Here is a 13807-nt window from a genome sequence, read left to right as displayed (position 1 = left end):
AACACAATGCCATTCACCATTTTCACCAAATAAATTACCTAGGAATACAGCTAACCAGGAAAGTGAATGATCTCTACAATAAGAATTACGAAACAATGCTCAAATAGATCAGAAATGACACACAAATTGAAAAACATTTCATGTTCATGGATCAGAAGAATCAATATTTTTAAAATGGCTATACCGTCCAAAGAGGTTTCCAGACTCGGTGCTACTGCTATCAAACTACCAAACACATTCTTCACAGAACTAGAAAAAAACTAAAAAATAAATATGGAACAAAAAAAGCTCAAATAACTAAGGCAATCCTAAGCAAAATGAAAAAATCTGGAGGCATCATGTTACCTGACTTCAAATTTTACTATAGGATTACAGTAACCAAAACAGCATGGTAGTGGTGCAGACAGACACATAGACCAAAGGAGCAGAATACAGAGCCCAGAAATAGGACTGCATACCTACAAACATCTGATATCACACAAAGCAGACAAAAACAAGCAATAGGGAAAGGATTGCCTATTTAATAAATGGTACAAGGATAACTGCCATTCATATTCAAAAGACTGAAATTGGACCCCTTCCTTACACCATATACAAAAATCAACTCAAGATGGATTAAAGACGTAAATGTAAAACCCAAAACTATAAGAACTCTGGAAGACAAACTGAACAATACCATTCTAGACATAGAAACAAGCAACGATTTCATGACAAAGATGCCAAAAGCAATCGCAAAAATTGACAAATGGAATCTAATTAAACTTAAGAGCTTCTGCACAGCAAACAAACTATCAACAGAGTAAACAGACAACTCACAGAATGGGAGAAGATATCTGCAAACCATGCATCTGACAAAGGTCTAATATCCAGCATCTATAAGGAACTTAATTTTACAAGGAAAAAACAAACCACCCCGTCAAAAAGTGGACAAGAAATATGAATATATGCTTTTCAAAAGAAGACAAAAAGCCAACAATCATATGAGAAAAAGCTCAATATCACTGATCATTAGAGAAAAATACAAGAGTTTGAACTTATCTATCTATCCAGCCATCCATCCATCCATCCCTCCCTCCATTCATTCATCCATCCACCATCCCTCCATTCATCCATCCACTTATGTCAGGTCTTCCTTATGTTTTAAAGGGGCAGACACATCAATCAAAATTCTGAAAGAAAATGTGTTTTTAAAATATTTTCCTTAATTGATTTACCTTTCTAGAAAAATAGCAGCAATCTATAATCTTTAAGTGCTATGTGAAGTTTATTGAGTATATTAAAGGAAGGAAAATATTTCTAATTGTTCCATGTCAAAATAAAGAAAAAAATAAAGAGTAAGAGTATTTCAGTCAAGACAGGGTTAATGAAACTGTCAAACAGAAAAATATTCTTGGCTTTCAATATATGCTTAGCATTGTGAACTGAGCACTACTTTTATAGAAAAATCATCACTTATCTATAATACTATAAATATGTATCTCTCTAAAGATTGAAGCTATAAGATACTGATTACTACCTTTCTGGCACAATCTTTTCTGGGGTAGACCTAATGACCCTTGGCAGTGGTCAGAGAGAACTGGAACTTACAAGGGGATGTGACCTATGAGTGACCACAAGCTGTTTGACCTTGAAAAGCTGTTTTACCTTTCCTGCCTTCCAGCTCCATTTCACCAATCTATTTTATATAGCTGTCATTGAAAGCCACCTCAACATCTTCCTATTCAAAGTAGGATATAAATAAGTAGATTATTAAAAGAGAAATGAACTAAAAGCAAGACCTTATGATTCCGAATTCCAAAGTCATCATTGAAAATATATTATTGCCCATTTTGAAATCAATTTAATAGTTGCATATTCACTGATTTTATAATGAATTCATTTTAATTTAGAAAAGGTTAAATTGAGATATCCAATTCCTAGGCATTGATCGATTTAAAAACAGTAAGAAATATTAAATTATCTACTGTGGTAGGAATACACAGGATGTGTTTACAGGAAATTAGGAAAAGTCTGGAAAAGAAAATGTTCAGGGTTTTTCAAATATTTTCATAACAATACTTTCTGAAAGAGACTACAAAGACCATCCAACTAGGCTATAATATATTATGTTTAATCACATGTTTAGGTTCCAGGAAGCCACTGGGGGACAGGCTTGGGAGATGTTGGGGCTACTATATGGACAAAAAATCACTGTATATTTTAAAAATGCTTTCTTCTAGTGCAACTGCAATCATATGAATAAAAGCAGAACTGGGAAATTGGTGTGTTTCCAATGAAGATACAGCTATTTTTAATCAGGGAAAATTTACTAGCTAATTGGACAACAGGTGATCATAAACTAAGTTGATGGATTCCTCTAACTCTAGACATTTCATTTGATAATGTAAAGTATTTCTTCTATTAAACAAGCTCAGTCTTTGGAAAATACGTAAAGATGTATTAAAGGCAGGAATTTAAGTTTGAGTAATTTTAATGTTTTGGCATAGAGATATTCTAAACTTAAATGGTAGTGGGGGCATTTTTACTGAGTAAATTAGAAATGATCTAATAATCACTTTACAAACCATTTAATGATGACAGAAAACCTCCTTGGTAGGCAAAATTAGTAAATTAAGAGACATGAAGATCTTTTTAATTTTTAAATTTTTTTTGAGACACTCTTTTTCTGTCACTCAGGCTGGAGTGCAGTGGTGCAATCTTGGCTCACTGCAACCTCCACCTCCTGGGTTCAAGCGATTCTCTTGCCTCAGCTTCCCAAGCAGCTGGGATTACAAACATGCGCCACCACAGCTGCTAATTTTTGTATTTTTAGTAGAGATGGGGTTTCACCATGTTGGCCAGGCTGGTCTCAAAGGACCTCAGGTGATCCACCTGCCTTGGCCTCCCAAAGTGCTGGGATTACAGGTTTGAGTCACTGCACCTGGCCTCCTTTTGAATTTTAATAAAGCATGGAAACTCATTTATTATTACACTTTGATCTTCTCCATCATTGTATTTATATCAATTATAATAAATTAATTAGTTGTATAATCTATTGAACCTTTGTTTTTCCCACTAGGCTCTAAGTTCCATGGGAAGAGGGATGATGTCTATTTTAATCAGCCCTGTATCTGGTATATACTGCTGATAATAACAGTAAATGTTAACTTTTACTAAGTGCTTATTATTCATGACTAATAGTAACAGTCAGAAAATGTATTAAGTAACACATTTTCTGACTGTTACTATTAGTCATGAATAATAAGCACTTAGTAAAAGTTAAGCATTTAAGTTAAGCATTTAACACATTTTCTATTACTATTAAGTTCATTTAATTATAAGTTAACAAGTATGTAAATTTATAGTGAATCAAAAGGCCCTAAATAGAATGAAGCCCAGGGTGAGAAGGGCCAGAAAAATTCAGCTATTCCATAAATATGATGAAACCAGCGCTCAGCAAGGTATGGGCAACATGCTTAAAGCCACAGAAAAAATGTCACAAATTCCAGTGTGTCCTGTTGATGTGTCTGATGCCATTGAGCATAGAGCATCTGAGAGATGCAGTGAGTTAGTCCCTCCAAAAACTAGACAGATTTCTTATATGGACTCACTCTTCATCATACACATACTCAGCAAACATTCACTGGCTATCTACCTTACACCACATGCTGTCGTGTAAGGTAAATAGATGAGACATATTGTATTATATTTATTTATATATTAGACATGCTGTATGTTTATTTATATATTAGACATAGGAATAGAACATTAAGACATGTCCTACTCTTAATATAAAACAGAAAGTTCCATTTAAAAACAAAAATCCATTTTTAAAATGGGAAATAGGATCAAACATTTCATATACAATAAAGTTGCTTTTTCCTAAATAAAGTTAATTTTCCCAATTACCTTCTTTATAGAACTTAGTTTTTCATCCAATCGCTTAAATACTGTCTTATAAATATAATTGCAGTTAATTTAACTTATCTCTAAAAGCTATAGGCAGCTTCCTAATTTGTTTGATGGTTTTATAGAATACAGTGATTTGGAACCTATTGAATGTTGAAACTTGTATACGTATTCATTTATACATGCATTCTGAACTTTAATCAATTGCATTTCATATTTTTAAATAGCTTGTAATATTACATTTGTTTTTGCTAGAATATTTTATAAGCATATACACATATTTGTGTTGTATTTGAATATTAAATTTCTATTATCAGCCATTATTAATGTATACAGTAAAGTCTTCATTGAGGTTTTAAACTGCAGTTTGATTTTTCCTTCTCCCGGAGCTCTGAAACATTTACAGAGTTTGCCATGCTAAAGTGTGTACCTTTACAAATAGTCTTGTTTCTAAAAAATTTTACAGAAAAAATCATATTTTCACTTATTTGTGGGGCCTAAAACTCAAAATAATTGAACTCATAGACACAGAGAGTAGAAGGATGGTTACCAAAGGCTGAAAAGGGTAGTGGGGGGTGGGTGGGAGCAGGGTGGGGATGGTTAATGGATACAAAGAAATAGAATGAATAAGACCTAGTATTTGATATCATCATAGGGTGACTAGGGTCAATAATAATTTAATTGTACGTTTAAAAATAACGTCAAGAGTGTAATTGGATTTTTTGTAACTTAAAGGTTAAATGCTTAAAGGTTGGATATCCCATTCTTCATGATGTGATTATTACACATGGCGTGGCTGCATCAAAACATCTCATGTGTCCCATATATGCCTACTACATACCCACAAATATTTTTAAATGTTAAAAAATTAAAAATTATGCAAAAATATGTTTTAGCAAATAAAAACATATGTTAAAAGTGATATTTAAGAGAATACAGAGTTTTGATATTTAGATAGGGGAGACTACTTTTAAAATATTAACATCTCATCTTGTCACCCACTTTTTAATAGGCCCTATGGCAAAAAGGTCTCAATCAATCCCGTATTTAAAAAAAAATTAGGAAGACACAGTAGATACTCATATAGGTTCAAATAATGAATAAGAGCATCACAAGCTCTCTAAGTTTTTAAATACTGTTTCAAATTAATCATAGTCCTCAACTGCATCCTCAACCCCAAAGGAATTTTCCTGAATTAAATTGTTGTTCATTATAAAAAAAAAAAAGAATTGTAAATTTTAAAAATTATTTCAGGTTTTCTTAAAGTGAAAAGAAAGTTTAAACATCCAGTGAGTAAAAGATCAACTGATAGGAGCTTTTATTTGAGCAACATTCTCAGCAGATTAAAACTCTGACCAGTAAGAGATCCTCCAGCTGTGATGGTGTTCAGAATGTAAGCCAGTAACGAAGTGCTCTGCATACACAGAGAAGCTGAGCTCAACAAGGACCTCAGGAACTGTGCTCAGCTCTTGAAAGTTTAAAAGCAATAGACTTTTAAAGGTGAACTAAAACTAATGGGTTCTAGTAGGTTCTTTCAGACCTCACAATTTACAAAAATTGATTTAATTTTTATATCAGATCTCAAATATGTTAGGTATCTGCTTCAAATTTTTAGAGAATGCAGACAACACATCTATTCTCTTCATTAAGTTTCTCAAGAAGACTTTATGCTGTGATCTCGTTCATCAATCCCATGATCTTAAATATGACTGCTCACCTTCTTAGGATATGATGCTTATAAATTAAACAAAACTCACTGAAACTAGTGAAGGGTGAAGGATTCAATCTTAGTTGCATTCCAAAGAACTCCTTTTTCCATAAAGAAATGAATTCTGTTGACAGCCCCTTATTCTCAGGGTTCTTCCTCTCTCCTACAGGGGCCAAGGAAGGTTTCCTATGCTCTTTTGCCGTCATCTTGGCTGCACTCTGATTTCATGACCTCTGAGTTAATCCTTCTTTTTTTCCCTATTAACAAGTGTAAGCAGGCCAACTTCAAACAGACTGCAATAGGTCACAAGGTTTAATGGGCACAGAGATAATCATCTAAATTACATTTCTAGGCCTGACGGGCTAGACAGACTTAGAGGGTCATTTTACTAGCATTTGCAGCTAATCAGCAAGGTTGGTGGGTCTCAGAGCGTAGCTGCTTTTGCCTTCCTCCCTGAGGGGCTGGGTCATACTGAATGATTAGCAAAGGCAGCTGCATTAACTTTCTTCTTCCGCAAAGTGTGTCGTGTCCCAAAAGGACATGAAAGTCAAATGTGGCCACAGCTCAAACACCAGACGCACTCTTTTCATCTCAGTGGAATTATCTGCCCTCTACTTGTAGATCATGATCCTCAGCACAACAGTTGTTGCTCATTTTCACAATCTGTTAACAGTTAGGAATTTTTACATTAAAGAACTTTCTCCTACATTTATTTCTTGTAGCATCTAGGAAAATGCCATAGCCTACTGTATATTTTTTTAATGCTACATGATTCTTAACTTTAAAAGGAATTAGAAATACAGCATTACTCTAAAGATAAGAAGAACCAAAATAATTTTACCTCTTAAAATTCAAAGGTAAATATCCTTTGGGAATTGGCAGGGAGAATAGCATCATGGGTTGTTTTTACAATACAGGCTCACAAAATTTTGGTTACATATTTCAGTTTATTATCAAATAAGACAGTAGCCTTTCTCCTGAGTGAGATGTTAGAATGTATATGTAACTGCAATTCAAGAAAAGGATGAACTGGAATTATGTAAAATCTATCAGTATGTCTAATACATAAATAATTATAATAAAATATGTCTCACCTGTATAATACTCCAGAACTTACAAAAGTCTTTTACATCCATTATCATTTTATTCTTAATAACAATCCAGTGATATAGGCTGTGGCAAGTATAAATTATCTCCATTTTACATATCATAACAACTTTCTGGAACCCAAGTGGCTTGCTCAGTGTCACTGTGGTAATAAGCAATAAAGCTAGCACATAAATTCAAATCTTCTGATGCCACACCCAATCCATGTATCTTATTGAATAAAATTATACAAAATACAAAATGTGGTCTTCTGGTGAAATGCATTAGTGTGTGTGTGTGTGTAGATATATGTTTTTTTAAAGCCATTCACTCAAACAGGCCCTTGTGGCAGAGCTGGTGGGTAAGTTGTGTTTACATAATTAGCATTCTAAAGTGAGCAAAATTAAATATGTTAAACTGATTCAATAAGAAGAATGTTGATTTGTCAAAATAGCCACATACATTATAATGTTTCTAAAACTCGGATGACTCTCAAGAGTATACAGTTTATAAAAGCCACAAATATATACAATCATATTTTAGTTTGATGCTGAAGAGGCCATTTAGAACGCTAACACATAATTGGAATATGAATGATTTAAATGAGAGCCAGGATCAAAAGAAATGCTTGACCTTTATCAGCGCCAATCTTAAAATATATTATCTTTCTCTGAATTGTAAAATTTTACCTTTCCCCCCCACACATGACAAAAAGAAGAAAAAATAATAATTTAGAAACTTTAGACTTAGTGGTGGTTAATCATATAGGGGACTGAAGTAGGGTGGGGACATATGTGAACTCTGGTGAGGTCTCTAAAGATTGGGGACAGAATGAAAGGAAATTAAAGTACAGAGGGTGTTAATTCTAAGGAGGGGACATTTTTAATGATGTATGGCTTGGTCAAATGATTACTAACCACATTATCATTCTTTCATGATTGAATAGTAGGAAGACTGGGGTAAAGATTATTTGAAGCTACTCATATGAAATTATGTTCTCAAACGAATTTGATCATTAATGAACAGAACTTTTATTTTCATTACTGGTCAGTTAATGAGTTTTTAATTTTTAAAGTTTGACAAAAAATTTACTTTTGCTTTTAGAAGTTGCTTTCTCAAAAACAGTTACAAACAACAATAACAACAAAAGAAACAAGGAAAAACACTTACTGGATACTTAAATGAAGTTTATATCCGACATATACTACTTCGTTTGGCAGGTCTTTTGATACTACTTTTCCTTTTTTTTTTCTTTTTTTTAATTGCATTTTAGGTTTTGGGGTACACGTGAAGAACATGTAAGATTGTTGAATAGGTACACACATGGCAGTGTGATTTGCTGCCTTCCTCCCCATCACCTATATCTGGCATTTCTCCCCATGCTATCTCTTCCCAACTCCCCGCCCCCTGCTGTCCCTCCCCTATTTCCCCCCAACAGACCCCAGTGTGTGATGCTCCCCTCCCTGTGTCCATGTGTTCTCATTGTTCAACACCCACCCATGAGTGAGAACATGCGTTGTTTGATTTTCTGTTCTTGTGTCAATTTGATGAGAATGATGTTTTCCAGGTTCATCCATGTCCCTACAAAGGACCATTTTTATAGATTTAAATTATGTTTAACAAGGGCAAATAAAACTTGAGAAACTTAGTAATTTATGTTAGCAAAACAATCATTGAAATACTCAAAAGTAAGAAAATAATGAATGGATTTCAAAATTTCAGAGAGTTTAAGAAAAAAACTTGGAAAAATACCTTTGATATTCAGGATCACTTATAGGAAGAGTCAAAAAAGTTGAGAAAATGAAGACACATTTATGTCATAAAGAATATAGAGTGGACAACATAGGATTAGAAGTCAAGTTACAGGAAGTGCCACTAAAGGTGTTTATTTTATTCCCTGAAAAAATTATCTCCTTGGTGACATTATTTAAAATTTGGTCTTTTCATACACAAAAACAGGGTATTTTGAGAGGTAAAGAAATAGCCTTTCCTATCAGACAAAGTAAATGGAATATGGAATATATGTATTAAAAAGAGAATGCACCTGAGCTACATAAAAGAAAAGGCATTAGCTTAGGGATGGTAAAAGGCAATGTTTCTCAAAGTGTGGTTTGGGGACAAGAGGCATGGCATCAGCATCAGCTGGAAAGTTGTTAGATATGCAAATTATTGGACCCCACCCTAAACCTACTGAGTGGCAACATGGAGTTGAAGTGAAGCCAGCAGTCTGTGTTTTAATAAGCCCTCTGGGAAATTTCAATGCATGATTAAGTTTGAAAATCACTAGGATGAGGAAAAGAGGAATGAAAGAAAGTGAAGCCAGAGCCCTGGTCAACGTGGTCCTATTGTATTTCAGGGAGGGGATTCCTACGTCCCTACATTGCTCATAATGAGACAGAAACATTTAAGGCTTAGATGAAACTTAAGAAGTGAACTAAAGAAGTGTACTAGGACAGAGAGGAATTGGGTGGCAAATTGTGGGTATAATCCTCCAAATCCACAGTGGCACACATCCCCTTCAAATCCTGGGCCAAGTATCCAGCAGTGGGCCACGCCCTGTGGCATCTGGAAAAGGAAGTGATCACAGGGTCTTATTAGGGCCCTCAAATCAGATTCGTGATGTTTGGAGCTTTTGTCTTGTAGTATTTACAAACACACAAATAGTGGAAGTAAGAGCAGAACACCTAGCAGTAAATTGGGACTGAGGGCATACTTCTAAGTTGACATTGATCTAAAATGTTTAGATTATTGAGGTTTTAAAAAATCATTTGGTCTATCCAACCCTGTGATACCTGGACCCCTTCTTTAATATTGCCACCAAGTGGTCAATGAATCTATGCTTTGGATACTTTAAAGAGAAATATAAAAAGAAAAAAAAAGAGAGAGGAACATATTGCCCATAGAGAGGGCATATTTATCTTTAGAGAGCTATAGGTATGAGAATGGACTTATTTATATTTAACTGGTAGCTGTCTTGTTGTGAGGCTCCAAGAAATATAAGAATTAAGGACATTTGTCATTTTTAATTGCCCATTGTTCAACCCTCTCTTATGTAGAGGGAATCCTATACTATAAATGCCAAGTAATCCTGCTCTATCTAGTGAGTAGGACAACGACATGTGATTTAAATGTGGCTAACTGGATGCCCCAACCGAAGATTTCGAATTTGGAACAAATGACATAAATAAAAAAGGACAGTTTAGAAATCATTCATGACCTTGACATTCAGCAGCAGAGGGAGAAGCAACAGCCTGCAGGCTCTGGAGAAGAAAGTGTGTCCAGTGACTGTGGGATTTGGGGTAGTACCTTGCCTGCAGCTCCCCTATTTCCCTTGATTTCTGTCTATTTTCTGCTTCTATAGTCTTCCCATAATAGCTCAATTCTGTAAGCTACCAGATATGTTTTAAATAAAGTTCCTTTTCTGCTCAGGTTAGCCAGAATTGATTTCTATTTCCTGCACCCAAGAACGTTGACTAAGAAATTAGATGTAATAGAATGTTGTGGGCAGTGGGGTACAAATGATAAAATGGCATTAGAGATGTCTAAGTAAAAGTGGTTTATATGCATTTGGATAAATAGATCAGAGTCCACAAGGAGAGTTGAGACTGGGAGTAGATATTTCATAGGCGTCTTTTAAGTCCTAGAACTGAGGACGTATTCAGAAGACAAACCTGAGATAGATTCTGTTCTTTGTTTCCCAGCATCTCTTTCTTAAAAGAGTATTTCCAATTTCCTTTGGGAATTGATTGTTGTTTACGCTTAGCTATGAGGTTTGAAGGAATTGGCCTCTTACCAGTTCTAGGGTTAGACATCTTTGGCTTAAATCAATCAGCAGTAAGGACCTAGGCACAAAATCCAATCAGTGATAATGATACTTATGCAGATTTTGCAGGAACTCCCAGGAAAGTGGTGTACGATTTTGAAGTTCAGCAGGACCACAGCCATGTGTGGACATCTGAGAGAACCTGCAGCTGCCTAAAGGCTCCCATGTGGAGTCTGAGGGTGAAGTAACAACTAAAATATACAGCAGTGAGATGGAGAGGAAACAGGTGTCATTGTTTAAACACTGAATCAAACTTCACCTGGAGCTTGGAATATCTGGATTTTCTTCAGTGAAATCTGCTAGTAATCCTCTTTATTTTAAAAACCACATCAAAGTAGGTTTTCTAAATTAACAATATAAATTGTTCTAGTTTTTATATCCTTTCTCTTCAACTCCCATCCTTTCTTCCCCACACACATTAAGTTTATCATTTTTGGTATGAGTACACTGGATGATCTCAGAAGACATGAACTGATGGTCCCTGTGCCGAATCTGATCACAGAATTTTATTTACTTCTTTGTTTTTCATACAGAGGCTTCCCTTTTAAAAATTAGTTACCAGCATATAAAACTTGAGAGATCTTCCATTAAAATTCAAATGTTAAGTTTCTTTGGAAAGATCAGGAGATTCCACAATACTGAAACAGTATATTGTGCTAATGGGTGGGAGAATCCATGCCATTTAAAATAGAATTTGAATAAGATTGGGATTGCTTCTTCTGGTAACAATAAGAGGTAGGTTCATTTAAAAATACTTTTGAACTAAACATTTTAGTATTTAAATATATATCTAACTTCAAATTTTTTCTTATAATGAATTCATGTACCTGGCATAATGAATCCATGTACTTCTTTTTTTTTAACTTAAAAAAATTATTATACATGGAATGCTTCACGAATTTGCATGTCATCCTTGCACAGGGGCCATGCTAATCTTCTCTGTATCATTCCAATTTTAGATATGTGCTGCCGAAGCGAGCACGAATTCATGTACTTCTATTCAATTTTTTGAAGAGACAAACAAGAAAAAAAACTTTTGATTAAGTCAGAGGCCCTCACTGATCTCCCCAAAATTATAATCTCACTCCAATTGATTACTCCCCACTCATAGATTCTGGTGCAGTTTTGAATCAACTTGAGTTTTACAAATTAGAAGAGTAATATAGATGTCTTTTCCTGAAATGTAAAATCTAAAATTTATACCATTTTTTAATATTCAATAAAAAATGAAACCTTTATTCTCTGGGTCTGCAAAAGCAACTTTTGAAGTCGAATGTATTTATCAACATACTCATTAGGGGCATTTTTTTCCCTGCAGTTTTGGAGAGAGTCTGAAAACCAATACCAGTATGGTTTAGATATTCATAATTGTTTACACATGTTTCAGTAACAAAATATATTTGGGGGGGTTGGCACTTTATTTCAGGATTTGGGATAGCTGGAAATTATTATCATTATGGTTAAAAGTTTTCTAACTGGATAATGGCATTAAAAAGAATATAACATTCTGGAATCTTTCCTATTAATATGGAAAACATATTATTTTATTACACGGAGTTATTTAAATACGGCTTGGCTGTTGTCTGGCTAGTTACATATGAAAGTGTCTAAAGAAATAGGTTCTTTAGACCAAAAAATAGGTTTAGAAGGTTCTTGGAAGAAGCATCAAATAGAAAATGACTATCATTTCTTATTATTTCTAATTCTATATCTATATCTATAAATGATTTCTATGTAACTTATTATTCTTATCAATAGTATTATTGCTATGCAGAGAAACCTTAGTACTCTTTTTAAGGGCAAGATGGTTAATATTCCATATACTGCAGTGACAGATTCTAATTAAATATTTAGGAAGTGGGACATCTTTTATAATCATGATACACAGTATCTATTACCTTGGAGAAATATAAAAACCCTTTTACTATTTGTTCCTCCAGAAAAAAAAGGATGATTAATAAGGGATTCTGTGGGTCCCAGAACCTGAAATGTTTCTTCTAAGGAGCAAGACTATGTTAAGAGCCAAAAGGAAGCGAAGTTCAAAGGAAATTCATCTAATATTTGTGCTCTGGTTATAAAAGGGGGTGAGAAGCTGTTCATGAGCGGCATGTGTCCAGTTGGCAGGGAGGGCTGAATGCCACACTGAGGGGTTATTGTGATCACAGATGGGCTTAGCATGGGAACAGGGATGTCAAAGACTCCCAGTCAGTGCAGGCTATTTCGGGAACTTTACACAAATCATTATTTTTGCACTCTGTACCAGTATGGTCTCAGGCAAGTGTATTTGTTTAATTTCTAACAAACACGCAATCCTTTTAACAGCAGCAGAACTTAATACAACAATTACCTCTCATATGTTGATACCATGACCCAATAATTATTTCCTATTTGCTGATTGGCTATTAGGAAGATTTGCAGATTACCGATGTAGGTTTCATCCTTGGAGATATCACTGAAGGAAGCTTATTAAAGTAATGAATTATAATTGTCTCTGAATATAATGAATTCCTTTCATCAAAAAAATTTTTACAGTTTTTATATTTTGTGATGTCAAGACGATGCCACTAAGGCTTAACAAGTAAGGGTATAGAACAGCTAAGTCAATATTCTAAAGAAGATATAGGGACATTTTTCAGCCATGGAGGGTAAATTGTCAGTGAATTGGCAATCCAGCATTCATTTCATACATTTAGACATAGTCTGCATTAGTGAATTTCTGAAGGATGTGGAGCTGGCTCCGCGAACCATGTCTAGATCTGTATGCTAATAGCACTTCTACATAAGGCACAACTACAAACTGCCAGCGGGTTTGCTACCTGATCCATGGGTTCTCATCCTTACTCTGACATTGACTGGCAATGAACGCTGGTCAATTATTGATGATGGACCTTGGCAAATTATTGAGGTTTACTGATATGCAGGGTGAGGTGTTAGATGTCAAAGATCCTCCTAACTCTAAAGTTCAGTGTGACATTGGAACACAAGACTCACACATCGCCTAACAATGAACCCGGCTACTGGCCATAGAACTATTGGTCATCAATCCTACAGCTAGAAACATGCCCCAAGCTCACACCCTTCTCTACTGGTGTCTTCCTCATTAACAGCTTTGGCCCTTCAAACCTTTTCTCCACATGTAATTGTTGCAGGGCTCCCGGGTGTACTTGACCCCTTTCTTATGACTGCCCCCATTACTGTATTAGTGATATCATATACTACGTGGGCTTTTGAAGGCTTGCCTAAAACCTAACCTCATTTGTACATTTCCTTCTATACACCAACAAGAAAATAATGACAAGTTC

At 34.8% G+C, this 13807-nt stretch overlaps 1 protein-coding gene and 1 non-coding gene across 5 annotated transcripts in view; both read right to left on the bottom strand.

Annotated features, from left to right (window-relative positions):
• Positions 1-13807, bottom strand: part of CPED1 (cadherin like and PC-esterase domain containing 1) — a 307276-nt gene that overhangs the window by 121673 nt on the left and 171796 nt on the right. The window lies entirely within an intron of this gene.
• LOC119468847 lies at positions 11382-11487 on the bottom strand. The gene has a single exon (XR_005197617.1). It is a non-coding gene; the product is annotated as a U6 spliceosomal RNA (small nuclear RNA).

The sequence above is a fragment of the Cebus imitator genome, unplaced genomic scaffold (genome assembly GCF_001604975.1).
Source record: "Cebus imitator isolate Cc_AM_T3 unplaced genomic scaffold, Cebus_imitator-1.0 Scaffold508, whole genome shotgun sequence".
In the NCBI taxonomy this organism is placed as follows: Eukaryota; Metazoa; Chordata; class Mammalia; order Primates; family Cebidae; genus Cebus; species Cebus imitator.
The sequence above is the reverse complement of the archived record's forward strand: the minus strand, read 5'-3'. Positions and strand labels throughout refer to the sequence as shown.